Consider the following 13,135-nt stretch of genomic DNA (forward strand, 5'->3'; position numbering starts at 1 on the left):
CGGACTTTTACGGCGGATAATGCATCACCTCTGTGGACCTGGTCTGTGCACTTCGCATCCAGTCGGTGAGCACGTCTCTCTCTCTCTCTCTCCCTCTCTCTCTCTCTCTCTCTCTCTCTCTGTCTCTCTCTCTCTCTCTCTCCTCTCTCTCTCTCTCTCCTCTCTCGCTCTCTCTCTCTCTCTGTCTCTCTCTCTCTCGCTCCTCTCTCTCTCTCTCTCTTTTCTCTCTCTCTCCTCTCTCTCTCTCTCTCTCTCTCTCTCTCTCTCTCTCTCTCTCTCTCTCTCTCTCTCTCTCTCTCTCTCTCTCTCTCTCTCTCTCTCTCTCCTCTCTGGGTGTTGACGACATCCCTCCTGGGACACATAATATATATGACAAAGTCTTTAGTGATAATTTAGTGGTGAGAGATATGTTGTTACCATGTAAACCACGTATTACCGAGGGATTAGATCATATAAGGAGAAGCCCGAGGTGATAGAGGTAGGTAGCGCATTAGTCATTTGAAGACTGAAATAGCCGACTTACAGCTATGATTTCTTGTTGTTAGGTGTTAGTTGTTCCACTGGACCACGTACTCACCAATGAGAAATATCTTCAATCAGTAGCACCGTGACAAAACAGACCTAGTTCTCGATAAAAACGCACAGCCGCAATACATCGAAATATACCACGGGTCCTGACAAAGTACTCATTCATACAATTACCGAACAATGCCGTTAAAAACGATGAATCCAATTATACCAAAACAAAAGCAATATTTTCAAGGGGTTAGCTGGAAGCTAGCTGAAGTGGTTGCATAATTTATGTTTGTCCTTTTTTCCCCTTTTTGAATAGCGCCTAATAAAACCAACATCCATTAAATAATGCATGACTTGTGGTTTTGTTAATAGGCTTTGTAGTGGCAGTAATGTACTTTCCTACATGGCTGATGGAGATTATGGCCGGCTCTCTCTGGTTGCCAGATATCGATCTTCTTTTATACCCCCGGCGTCCCCCGGACCTGATTATTCAGCCTGGGCCCACGACCCATCATGCAACGGCACTGAAGCAGGCTGGGCGAGTTGCAGTTTGGGGGTAGAGAGAGGGTGTAGTAAGAGAGAGGTATAGCGAGATTAAAAGAGAGAGAGAGAGAGAAAGAGAGAGAGAGAGCGAGCGAGAGAGAGAAATAGAGAGAGAGACACACACAGAGAGAGAGAGAGAGAGAGAGAGAGAGAGAGAGAGCGAGAGAGAGAAAGAGAGAGACACAGAGAGAGAGAGAGAGAGAGAGCGAGAGCGAGAGAGTTTGATCTTAGAGAGTAAAGTAAAAGGATAGCACTAATCCAATACATGTAGCCTGTCCTTTCTTTTAAATCTGATTATTCTAATAATGAAGAGAAATCACTGAAGCGAAACTCCAATAAGGTTTTACATATTTAACAGTCTCCGCAATACATAAAGAACCAAACTAAACAAGGCTGTTTTTTTTTTTTTTTGCATGGAAATCTGATTAGGATTGTGTGGAATTGGTTAGTACAGAATAGGGTTATATCCCCTGTAGGGATGTTTGTCAGGTGTTTTCAAAGTGTGACTCTGTCTGTGTAGAGACTTTCTAGGAGTTTATGGGCATTTGCAGAATATGTTTACAGCTGACAGATCCCTCTGGTCATGTTGTGTTTTTAAAAAACTAGTGTTTGTTACTTTACCACTGTATAGGTCTAATATACAGTGTATATATATATATATATATATATATATATATATATATATATATATACAGTATATCTCAAAAGTGAGTACACCCTTTAGATTTTTGCAAATATTCTGTTATATCCTTTCATCCTACTGAAACTTTGATATAACTTAAAGTAGTCAGTGTGCTGCTTGAATAACAGTATAGATTTATTGTCCTTTGAAAATTACTCAGTACACAGCTGTTAATGTCTAAACAGCTGGCAACAAAAGTGAGTACACCCCATAGTGAACATGTCCTAATTGTGCCCAATGATGTTGTTTTCCCGCCCTGGTGTCATGTGACTCGTTAGTGTTACAAGGATTCAGGTGTAAATGATAAGCAGGGCTTAAATCTGGTGTTTTGGGCACAATTCTCTCTGAATAATGGACAACATGGCACCTCATGGCAAGGAACTCTCTGAGCGGCTGAAAAAAAGGATTATTGCGCTTCACAAAGATGGCCTTGGCTATAAGAAGATTGCCAACACCCTGAAAATGAGTTGCAGCACAGTGGCTAAGATCATACAGCGGTTTTCCAGGACAGGTTCCACTCGGAACAGGCCTCGCCAGGGTCGACCAAATAAGTTGAGTCCACGTGCTCAGCGTCATATGTCATATCCAGAGGTTGGTTTCCAAAAATAGACGTGCGAGTGCTTCCAGCATTGCTGCAGAGGTTGCAGAAGTGGGATGTCAGCCTGTCAGTGCCCAGACCATACGCCGCACACTGCATCAAATCGGTTTGTATGGCCGTCGCCCCAGACAGAAGCCTCTTCTGAAACGGATGCATAAGAAAGCCCGCAAACAGTTTGCTGAAGACAATGAATCCAAGAACATGAGTTACTGGAACCATGTCCTGTGGTCTGATGAGACCAAAATAAACCTGTTTGGGTCAGATGGTGTCCGGCGTGTGTGGCGGCACCCTGGTGAGGAGTACCAAGACAAATGTGTTTTGCCTACAGTCAAGCATGGTGGTGGCAGCATCATGGTCTGGGGCTGCATGAGTGCTGCCGGCACTGGGGAGCTGCATTTCATTGAGGGACACATGAATTCCAATATATACTGTGACATCCTGCAGCAGAGCATGATCCCCTCTCTTCGGAAACTGGGCCGTAGGGCAGTTTTCCAACATGATAATGACCCTAAACACACCTCCAAGATGACAACGGCCTTGCTGAAGAAGCTGAAGGTTAAGGTGATGGACTGGCCAAGTATGTCTCCAGACCTAAACCCAATTGAGCACATGTGGGGCATCCTCAAGAGGAAGGTGGAGGAGTGCAAGGTGTCCAACATCCGTGGGCTCCGTGATGTCGTCACGGAGGAGTGGAAGAAGATTCCAGAAGCAACCTGTGCAGCTCTGGTGAATTCCATGCCCAGGAGGGTTAAAGCAGTGCTAGATAACAATGGTGGTCACACAAAATATTGACACTTTGGGCACAATTTAGACATGTTCACTATGGGGTGTACTCACTTTTGTTGCCAGCTGTTTAGACATTAACAGCTGTGTACTGAGTAATTTTCAATGGACAATAAATCTATACTGTTATTCAAGCAGCACACTGACTACTTTAAGTTATCAAAGTTTCATTAAGATAGTGTTATCCCCTGAAAGGATATGACAGAATATTTGCAAAAATCTAAAGGGTGTACTCACTTTTGAGATATACTGTATGTTACGGTACATGTGGGAATACGGTACATGTGGGAAAACTAGGATTAGGGTTAGGTGCTACGTCGACATGGTACATGCTGGCATGTCTAACCCTAACCCTAATCCTATCCCTAACCCTACCCCTAACCTTAACCCTAACCTTAACCCTAGCACCCTAGCACCTAACCCTAATTTTCCCACATGTACCGTATTCCCACATGTACCGTAACATATATATATATATATATATACTGTATATATACTGTATATATATATAGAGAGAGAGAAAGAGATCTGTATAATATGGCGTGAGGCAGGTTTCTTAAACATACCGTCTATACAGTATACAATACAGCCTATTGTACAGCATTCAGTGGTACAGTATGTTTAAAGCAGAGGACTGTGGGGCCTAGAGAGAAGTCTGTAGAGACACGCCAGTGACGCAGATAGAGAGAGGCCAGATGGCAGTAATACAGCTCCTGATTGGTAGAGTGGAGCAGCACTCAGACGCAGAGGAGGAAGACAAAGAGAGACGAAATGTTCCAGTTGTTCATCTCTTAAGTGCAGAGCCCAAGGTGGCAATAGGGAGATTTCTCTGGGGGAAAATGTGCCTTTCAGAGATAAGGGTGAGGGCCAGATCGAGCTCCTTGGTGCTGCTGGGACACCTTGACGACGGAGCTGAGGGAGCCAACTTCCATAAAATAAAATAAAAAAGGGAAAGAAAAGATGCCGTGGTGTGGAACGCAGCCCAGCCCACCCTCGTCTTCAGCGGCGGAGAGGAGGAAGACAAGTTCTCTCCGATTTTTCTGTCACCTAAGCGGCTCCGACTCTGGGGAGTGGAACCTCCGTGGAAGAACATTCCTCACTTAGGGAAAAAACTAATCCCGCTGCAATAAGGTAGCGCCTGGCGTTCAACCCTGCAAAGTTCAGGATTTCCAAGTCGAAAACATGATCATTGCTCAATTTAATTTGATGTGCTAGCCTATACCTCATGCTCAAATTGACCGAGCATTGTTCAAGAAAGCCTTATAAAGACCTGCTCTCTTTCCAGGAGGAGAAGGAGAAATGCAGGAGAGAGAGAGAGAACACAAAAGGTAGTGATTGAGTGTCCAGGGCCTTGATTGCTAGGTAATAATACGCTACACTCAATGATGATTATTCTATTGTCTGTTGGCTGTGAAGCAACGCAATCCGAGGAGGAGTACCCCTCCTCTCAACTAGTGATCTTCTGTCTCAGTATTCAATAAGTTTTAATGATATTACGAAGATAATATAGAGATTTAGCCACACCAAGTCTACCTCTCTCTCTCTCTCTCTCTCTCTCACTCTCTTTCTCTCAAACTTGCTATCGCCTGTGAAAATACCTTTTTAAAATATATATATATATATTGTTTCAACATCTCTCACCAATCAGTCGTTAAAAGCCTTTTCAGTCAATGAGCTGGAAGAATGTCATTTTAGATGGTCAGTGACATCTTGGAAGTATTGTGCAGATCCATTGACCCTCAAATCAGCTAAATGTGCTGAGATTATGTACGGAGATGGAATCCATCCGAACGCTAAAAAGGTCAGTGAATATGTTCTGATTGTAGGTTACACAACATCGATCGCTACCAGGGCGTGAAAGACAACCCCGTCTCCCACCAGTGGCGGGCGGTGCATTTCACACCTAGGCCTTCAGTGATGTCCGACACAGTCCTACCTGAATTATTCTACCTCTTAATACCATCATTATGACGCCATGGCTCTAGAAACTAGACAGAAACACAGTATAACCGGGCGTTGCATCACCTTAACATAATCAGACAAGTACAACAGAGTTATATTAATATTTCCGAAGCATTTTTAATCAATAAATCCGCATTTACAATGAAGAGTGTGATCTTTAAGATCACTTCGCTTGGATACTGTCAAAACTTTTAAATAAAAGGCACTTTTATCGTCAAGAAACGTGACAAAACAATTCAACAAGTCTCCTTGAGTACTTTTACTGCACAGCTGATTCACGTGCGCCACCCACGTAATCTCCACATCTCTTGCAACCTGCAACAGACGCATCAAACATTTATTTTATAAGCCTATATTTGTCATTTTAATTACCTATATATTAATTCGTTAATATTGAAACGAAAATAAAATGAATTTTAATTACCTATATATTAATTCGTTAATATTGAAACGAAAATAAAATGAAATAACGAAATAAAATGACAAAAATATATACAAATAAAATAAAAAATAAAATGCTTTGTACTCACCAAAACAACTTCATTTGAAAACAAAATCCATCCTCCTTTCTTTCCTCAGGAATACTTCAATTACTCTGTTGTAGAGTTTATCTGTACGCTTCAGCTCCATCAATAAGTGCTTTTCAATTGACATGGAAGCTAATGCTGAAAGCCGAGTCTGTCCAGTAGCATTTCTGGCATACGTTTTAATTCGCTTTAAGGCCGAGAATGACCGCTCGACCGAAGCAGTGGACACAGGGATGGTCACTGCCACACATGCCAAACTGTAAAGCTGCCCCATGGTCTCACTCAGATTTCAGGCATTGCCAGCAGTACAATTTGCAGTGCCTTTCGGAGCCTGTGAGCCAGGGGTACCGCTCGTAGTTAGCGATCTGAAAGTGCCGGACAAACCCTTTTCCCCGCTGAGAAAGGCTCGCAAGAGTCGGGGTTGGCCGTTCTCTGATAATGTCTATCTTTTCCTGGAAAGTTCTTCTAGAAAATGGCGTTGTTTTAAGATCTGTCACCACATCTGCCTCTTCTCCCCCTTCCGCCATTGTAGCTGATTGCAGACGGTATAAAGATACGCAAATTACCTTGCTACGCATCTCAATAGTGCGTATCCAATCAAAAGACGTGCTGGGTGCTGACATCAGATTGAGCCTTCCAGCAGGCGCCGTTGTTGATTTTGCTCGCATCTACGTAGGTTTACTAGGAACGCCACAGGTTTTCTCGTTCCAACGTTAAGTTACAGGTCGAATTCGCGGCACCGTCTGTTGTGAAGGCGGGCAGATTTGGGAGCCCCCTAGCAACACATTTTGATTGGATAAAAGCTCTAACATAAAGGCCAGCCCTCCAAATCTCAATTGGAGACTGGAAGCAGCGCAACCAAGAGGAAAGCTATGAAATGAAGAGAATAGACTATGGGGAATCATTAATACATATTTGTGGAAAAAATATATTAAATAAAATGTATATTCTGATGATGTTTAGGCCAGCAGAGAAGGCCTTGCTGGCCCTGACGGCACACCACTGTCTCCCACAGAGAAGGAAACGTGAATGTTCACTTACTTGAATGCATGTTGTGCTGCCATGAAAATCTCTCTCTCTTCTCTGTCTCTCTTATTGATGTTTACAGTATATTAAAATGACATATTATTGTAGGCTGGTATCAACTGTTTGGTAACATCGTTATGATGTTATACTATGACAAATGTCTTCGTTCTTACAGTCAAGTGAATCAAGTCATCGCTTCCGAATTGAGACATCTGTAAAAGCATAAGCACAGTCCAATGTCTAGGTTGGCATTGGAAAAGCCCCTGGTTACTACCACATGTTCCTGATATACAAATATCGGTGCAAGGTGAAACTATACTGGATGGCAACAGAAAAAGGCATAGATTTTTTTTTATCAATTCCCTCCATTACTCAAGTTTGCCCAACCACAAAATGAACAAAGTCAGCCCTCATACTCCCTCATGCCAGATTTGTGGTGAGATTGGAAGTGGATTGAAATTAATGGCTTTTCTAATTGGAGCACATGTTCGCCAAAGTGACGGAGTGGCGTTAACACGACTCCCCTCCTGCTCTACGCCCACCTGGCCACGGGGGAGGTAGGCTGGGGGGGGGGGGGGGGGGGGGGGGCACAGGAGAGACAAGAGTGTGAGACGAAGGAAATTAATTTTCCGCAGACTCACTCTGCTTCCTCCGTCTGGCTAATGTCCACGGTCAGGATGGATGATGTCACATGCTCGCTCGTGGCGGAGGTTTTACCACGCCCGCCGGTGGGCTTCCAGGTGGGTCCGTGCTTCAGCTAGCACCGCCGCTTCCGCATCGCCCCCCGATGCCAAGAACGAGAGAGCGCTTGGAAAAAAAACAAAATCAAGAAAAACAATGGTAGCTGTCACTTACTGTCTACATTCATCAGTGACTGTGGGCGGTAAGCCATTATCAAGTAGGCTCTCTCCATCCGCTCCAAATGAGCAGAATATCAATATCATTTTCACAATCCAACTTTCTTCTTCATCTCATATAATGGACGTAATTACAGTAATTTGTTGTTTTGGGAATACCTGTAGGTTCTCGAAGAATGACAACATCTTTATGTACGCCCTGAATACATTTGCTCTGCTCTACATTTACCGTTCCACGTTTTGTGCTTTTCTATCCTTCTTGAATGTGCAATTAGCTACGCCATGGTGCATTTATGTGTGTTGTGTCAATAGGCGCAACAGCATCTCCCACACACTGTGAGAGAGAGACTGCAGACTCGAGATTTTTTCAGCTGGCTCTGATTTCCTTTGGCCAGGCCAATCAGGAGGAGAAGCACAACTCTGCTGACACCCCACTCAGAAGATAATAATTTTAGGTTCATGCTACAGTACGTAGAGAGGCCAACAACACTGTTCGTCTCGAAGCCAAAATTCCAATCCAATTTTCTTCTTAACGTATCTAATCTGTCATCAGCACTGTTCAAGTAACAGAGCTTTGAGTTGATTATCATTCAACACTGATCTTCCTCAAACTCCCTTTCCGTCTCTCCCCCAAGCAATTCAATTTCAAAGCTTTTATCGACTTGATGTAAACATTACTTGTGACGGCGAATGTAGGTAGTGCGTATAATAAACAAATTGAAATCTCTGTTTACTCTTTTTAAATCTTTCTCCCCTTTCTCCTTTCTCCCCTTTTCAATGGAAAGAGTGGCCTGCTTGTTGGCTCTATCTTCCTTTTCTTCATGTTTTTCCATTTCATTTCGTCCCTACCTTGATCCTCTTGCAGGAACACTTGTCATATTTACTTTTATCACATTTGTCTTATCTATCCATTTCCTAGACCTCTGCAGGCTTTGATCTGTGGGACAGTTGTTCCGGGTGTTATCTTAATAATGGTGAGTCATCCACTGTAGATGTCTTGCTTGGCCTACCAGCCCGTTTGTGATTGCTGAGCTCACCAGTGCTTTTCTTTCTTACTTTTTTAATGATGTTGATGTAGGAATGTTGGAATGTAGGAATGTTTGATGACTTCTTCCATTTGTAGATCACTACACTGGCTCCCTGTATCTCACATAATGCCTTATGGACCTGCTAGATCCCCCAAAGTTACAATAGGAACTATTGTTTAGGCATAATGTTGCAGTAGATGTTGTTCATGTTGTTGCATGAGCGGACGAGACTTGTATAGTGAACTCTTGTGCTTAAGTTTAATACATCTCATACCCAGTTGGGTAGAAAGCAGACATTCTGTAGTCTTCATATGCATAAAAGAACAGAATTTAACACCCAAGATCATCTGAGGCTGGCCTTTTAACTGTTCCAAGAGTTGAATAATAATAGACTGTTATGTTCTGTTTGGCTTTTAATTTACTGTATTTTAAATACTGACAGTTTAGGCTAGGTTTATAACTCACTGATTTGCTTTTAGTTATTATTATTTTACACTTGAACCTTTTAAAAGATTATTTCTACTCGACTTCTTTTGTTCGACTTTTAATGTGTTGTATTTTAAATGATGACATTTTTATTTTAACTTTTTAATTTTAATGTTATTGTTTTTATCTAGCACACTATGAGTTTGCATTCAATTGTATGAATGTGCTACATAAATACATTTGCTTTGCCTTGCTTTGAGCCTCCAGCCTCATAATGGCTTCCTTGCCTTTTACTGACATCTCTTTGGTCCTCATGTTGACAGACTAAAAAAGCAAATGCAAAGGCTAGAATCAGTACTAGACACTGACAGCTCTCTAACACACACTGGCGGACTCAGGGGGGGGGGGGGGGGGGGGGGCAGGGGGGGCGACCGCCCCTCCTTGTGCCCCCACGGTTGAAAAACGTCTCGCTTAAGTGCCCTTTTGAGTGGCAAAAATGCCCTTTTGAGTGGTGAAAATGAGAGGATGTGCCCTATTGGTGCCCCTCCAATGGTTTAAATTTGACCATGTGCCCCCACAGTTGAAAAACGTCGCACTAAAGTGCCCTTTTGAGTGCCAAAATTAGAGGATGTGCCCTATTGGCTGCCCTTCAAATGGTCTAAACTTGACCATGTGCACTGATGGGGTCCCATGTTGTGCAGTAGGTGCCCTTTTTTTCTTTTCGCCCCTGCCCTTCAAACAGCCTGAGTCCGCCATTGCTAACACACATGGGGCCCTATTATGCACTTCATCAATAAGACGAGGCGGTAGATCTAAACTTAAGACGTGGAGGCGTGGTCAAGGCCACTTTGCTATTATGCGTGCTGTAGTGGGCGCCTAAAACCCGGCGCTAAGCAAAGAAATTAGTCATGGGTGTGTTTTGGGCGTCTTCTCAATCAACCCAATCAGCGTGCCAGGTGCCATTCCCTTTAAGAACCGGCTGCGTTGAGTCATTAGCGCTATGCTATTATGGAAGTCCTAAGAAGGAGGTCAGCGCGCTTCTCTGCCTCTCCCTTCTGAAATAAAGCATTTATACTGTGACCGTAATTGACGTCTTGCCGTGGAGCCATGTGCGTGTTCATGTGTGCCCACATGCATGCGCAAACCGCGGAGGCGCGCTCGTGTTTCAAAACGTGCATGAAGTCTAAACGTAAGAACTTTTCAAACCACTTCTTAGCGATAGGAGCAAAGTCAGATCGCATAATAGCAGGGGCGCCTAGTGCACTTCATTAACATATGAACACTCCCACAATGAGCAATATATGCACGGGAGTTTTACGTCTTATGTGTGGGCGCCTATCGACACCTGCATAATAGCAGTAGCGCGTATGAAGCGCATAATAAGGGTGGCGGTAGGTCTTAACCTGGCGGTGCGTCTTAATTAACACTTAAGACGGCAAGTTAAGAAGTGCATAATAGGGCCCATGATGTGACGCAACACACCTGACTAACCAGAAACACCCTTCTCTCTCTCTCAATTTTAAAGGGCTTTATTGGCATGGGAAATGTACGTCTACATTGCCAAAGCAAGTTTGAAGATAAAAAAACAAACACAAAAATAATGTAATGTACGACTAGAATAAAACAAATATTAAACAGAGCTGTGTGTACAGTATATGTAGTATACAGGTAAATGAAGATAATTCTCTCTCTTTCTCTCTCTCTCTTTCTCTCTCTCTCTTTTCTCTGTAATTACTGTAGAACAACAATTAATGGTTAAATCACTTCCTCACCAATAACTGCTGTCTACCCAGGTAGAATACATGCTGTCCTTATCACAGAACATGGCCGTACGTGCCAAGAGACAGTACTCCCACACTACCCCCATTAGGCTCCCACCATGCAGGAAGTAATGGAACTATTCAAAGCCTGTCTCTTCCTGGAAATATGACACATATCTGGTGTGGTGCTGTGCAGACCTCGGAGATAGAGATACAAGCACAATAACAAATGATTCATTTCCTCCCTCGCCATTTCCATTTCCAACACTGCCCCCAACACACAGGACACCTCCTACTGGTTGACACTTCTCACCTCTATAGAGGCACATTCAGTACTGTATTACATAAAGACCACAGGACCAGATGGAGAAGGTATGTGGAGGTAGCAGAAGGAGAAGAGGAGGAAGACAGGTGTTAAATGCATAGTAGATTAGTTACGGATGCTGGAACCAGACAGGAAGTATCCACTGTCCTAATAGGGGAGATACGAAATAAACAGGTGCTGCTCACATGTTGCAATAATAACAACCACTTTCTATGTCGAGAATCTCTCTCTCCATCTCTCTCTATATGCCAGACTGTGTTTTTTGTGCTGCGTTTGTTTGTGTGCTGTTATTACGTATTTATTTTTTGATCTTTCTCTATCTCGCTCTCCCTTTGTCTCTGATCCATTAGTGTCTCTCATTAATAAAATAAATAAACATATTTAGCTGCGTGGCAAGAAAACGGATACAAATAATCAACACTTTCCTTTCATCAGGAATTTTCCATGAAACACTGCAGTTAGCAAGCCTTTACTAAAAAAAGGAACGGCCTAGACCCATTTGTACTAAACAACTACAGACCCATATCAAACCTTTCCTCTACAAGAACAATTATTGAAATAATTGCCCACAAGCAACTTAGCAATTATTTGATCTCTCCTATGATTTTCAATCAGGCGTTATCACTGAAATGGCCTTTATTAAGGTCCTTAATGACATTTGTGTAAACAAGACTCCTGATAAGTCTCGGTTTTGGTACTACTAGACCTTAGGGCTGTTTTTTACACTGTAGACCACAACATTCTAATAGATAGACTAAAAACCTGGGTAGGACTTTCAGGCACTGCCCTAAACTGGTTTAAATCCTACCTACAGGACAGAAGCTACTATGTTTCCATTGGCAACTTTGTGTCCGACCAAATTAAAATGTGGGGTTCATCAAGGATCAATCCTTGGCCCCCTTCTATTCAATCTCTATATGCTTCCATTGCGACACATAATTGCGAACAAAATTGCCTACCACAACTATGCAGATGACACTCAAATCTACATAGCCCTCTCACCGAACGACAATAGTTCCATCTGCAATCTCTGTAAATGCATTGAACAAATAAGCGCCTGGATGACACAAAACTTCCTCTAGCTAAACAGGAGATAATTGTGCACCTGACAAAACATCGAAAGTCAGTGCAAAACTTGATTCTCTCTCTCTTCAAACTAAAATACAGGTCAGAAATCTTTGTGTAATTCTAGACTCCGATCTTACCTTCAACAGACATATAACGACCTTGTCTTCACCAGATCTTCCCACACTTCCAACCTTACCGTTACCCCTCTTCCAGTTTCTGATCACCACTTTATATCCTTCTCCCTTCCCCTCAAAACTTCCTCTTCCCTCTCAGCCTCTAACCACTTAAGACCCTCTCGTCGTAACCTACGTACCCTGTCCCCCAGCGCCCTCTCTTCTTCTGTCCTATCCTCCCTACCCTCTGTCGAATCCTTCTCCCTTCTATCCACTGATGCGGCATCCTCAACCCTCCTGTCCGCTCTCACCTCATCCTTCGACACCCTCTGTCCACTAACCTTGAAGCCAGCTCGATCCTCTCCTCGAGCTCCCTGGCTCTCTGAAACGCTACATGCTTGTAGACTAGAGCTCAGAGCAGCTGAGAGGAAATGGAGAAAAACTGGCCTTTCTGATGACCTTAACCTCTATCACTCTCTCCTTGCCAACTACGCCTCCTCTGCATCAGCTGCTAAAACATCCTACTATCATTCAAAAATGCATTCTTCTGCCTCTAATCCTAGAAAACTGTTCTCCACTTTCTCTTCACTCCTTAATCCACCTCCTCCCCCTCCTCCCTCCTCCCTGTCCGCCGATGACTTTGTCACCTACTTTGAAAAAAAGGTGGACGACATCAGCAGCACCTTTCTCCCCCCACCGCTCCCTCCTCCCACTAACAATGCTAACACTGTTCCCACTAACAATGCTAACACCCCTTCCAAACTCTCCCCTCGACACTCGATCTCTGGATTGTCATCTTTTTCCCCCCTCTCCCCCGATGAGATTCTCACACTTATCACATCAAAGCGGGCAACCACATGCCCTCTTGACCCCATCCCCTCCCCTCTTCTCCAATCCATTTCCGCCGACATCCTTCCTTAC

This window comes from Nansenia antarctica (assembly GCF_963989245.1).
Source record: "Nansenia antarctica genome assembly, chromosome: 3".
In the NCBI taxonomy this organism is placed as follows: Eukaryota; Metazoa; Chordata; class Actinopteri; order Argentiniformes; family Microstomatidae; genus Nansenia; species Nansenia antarctica.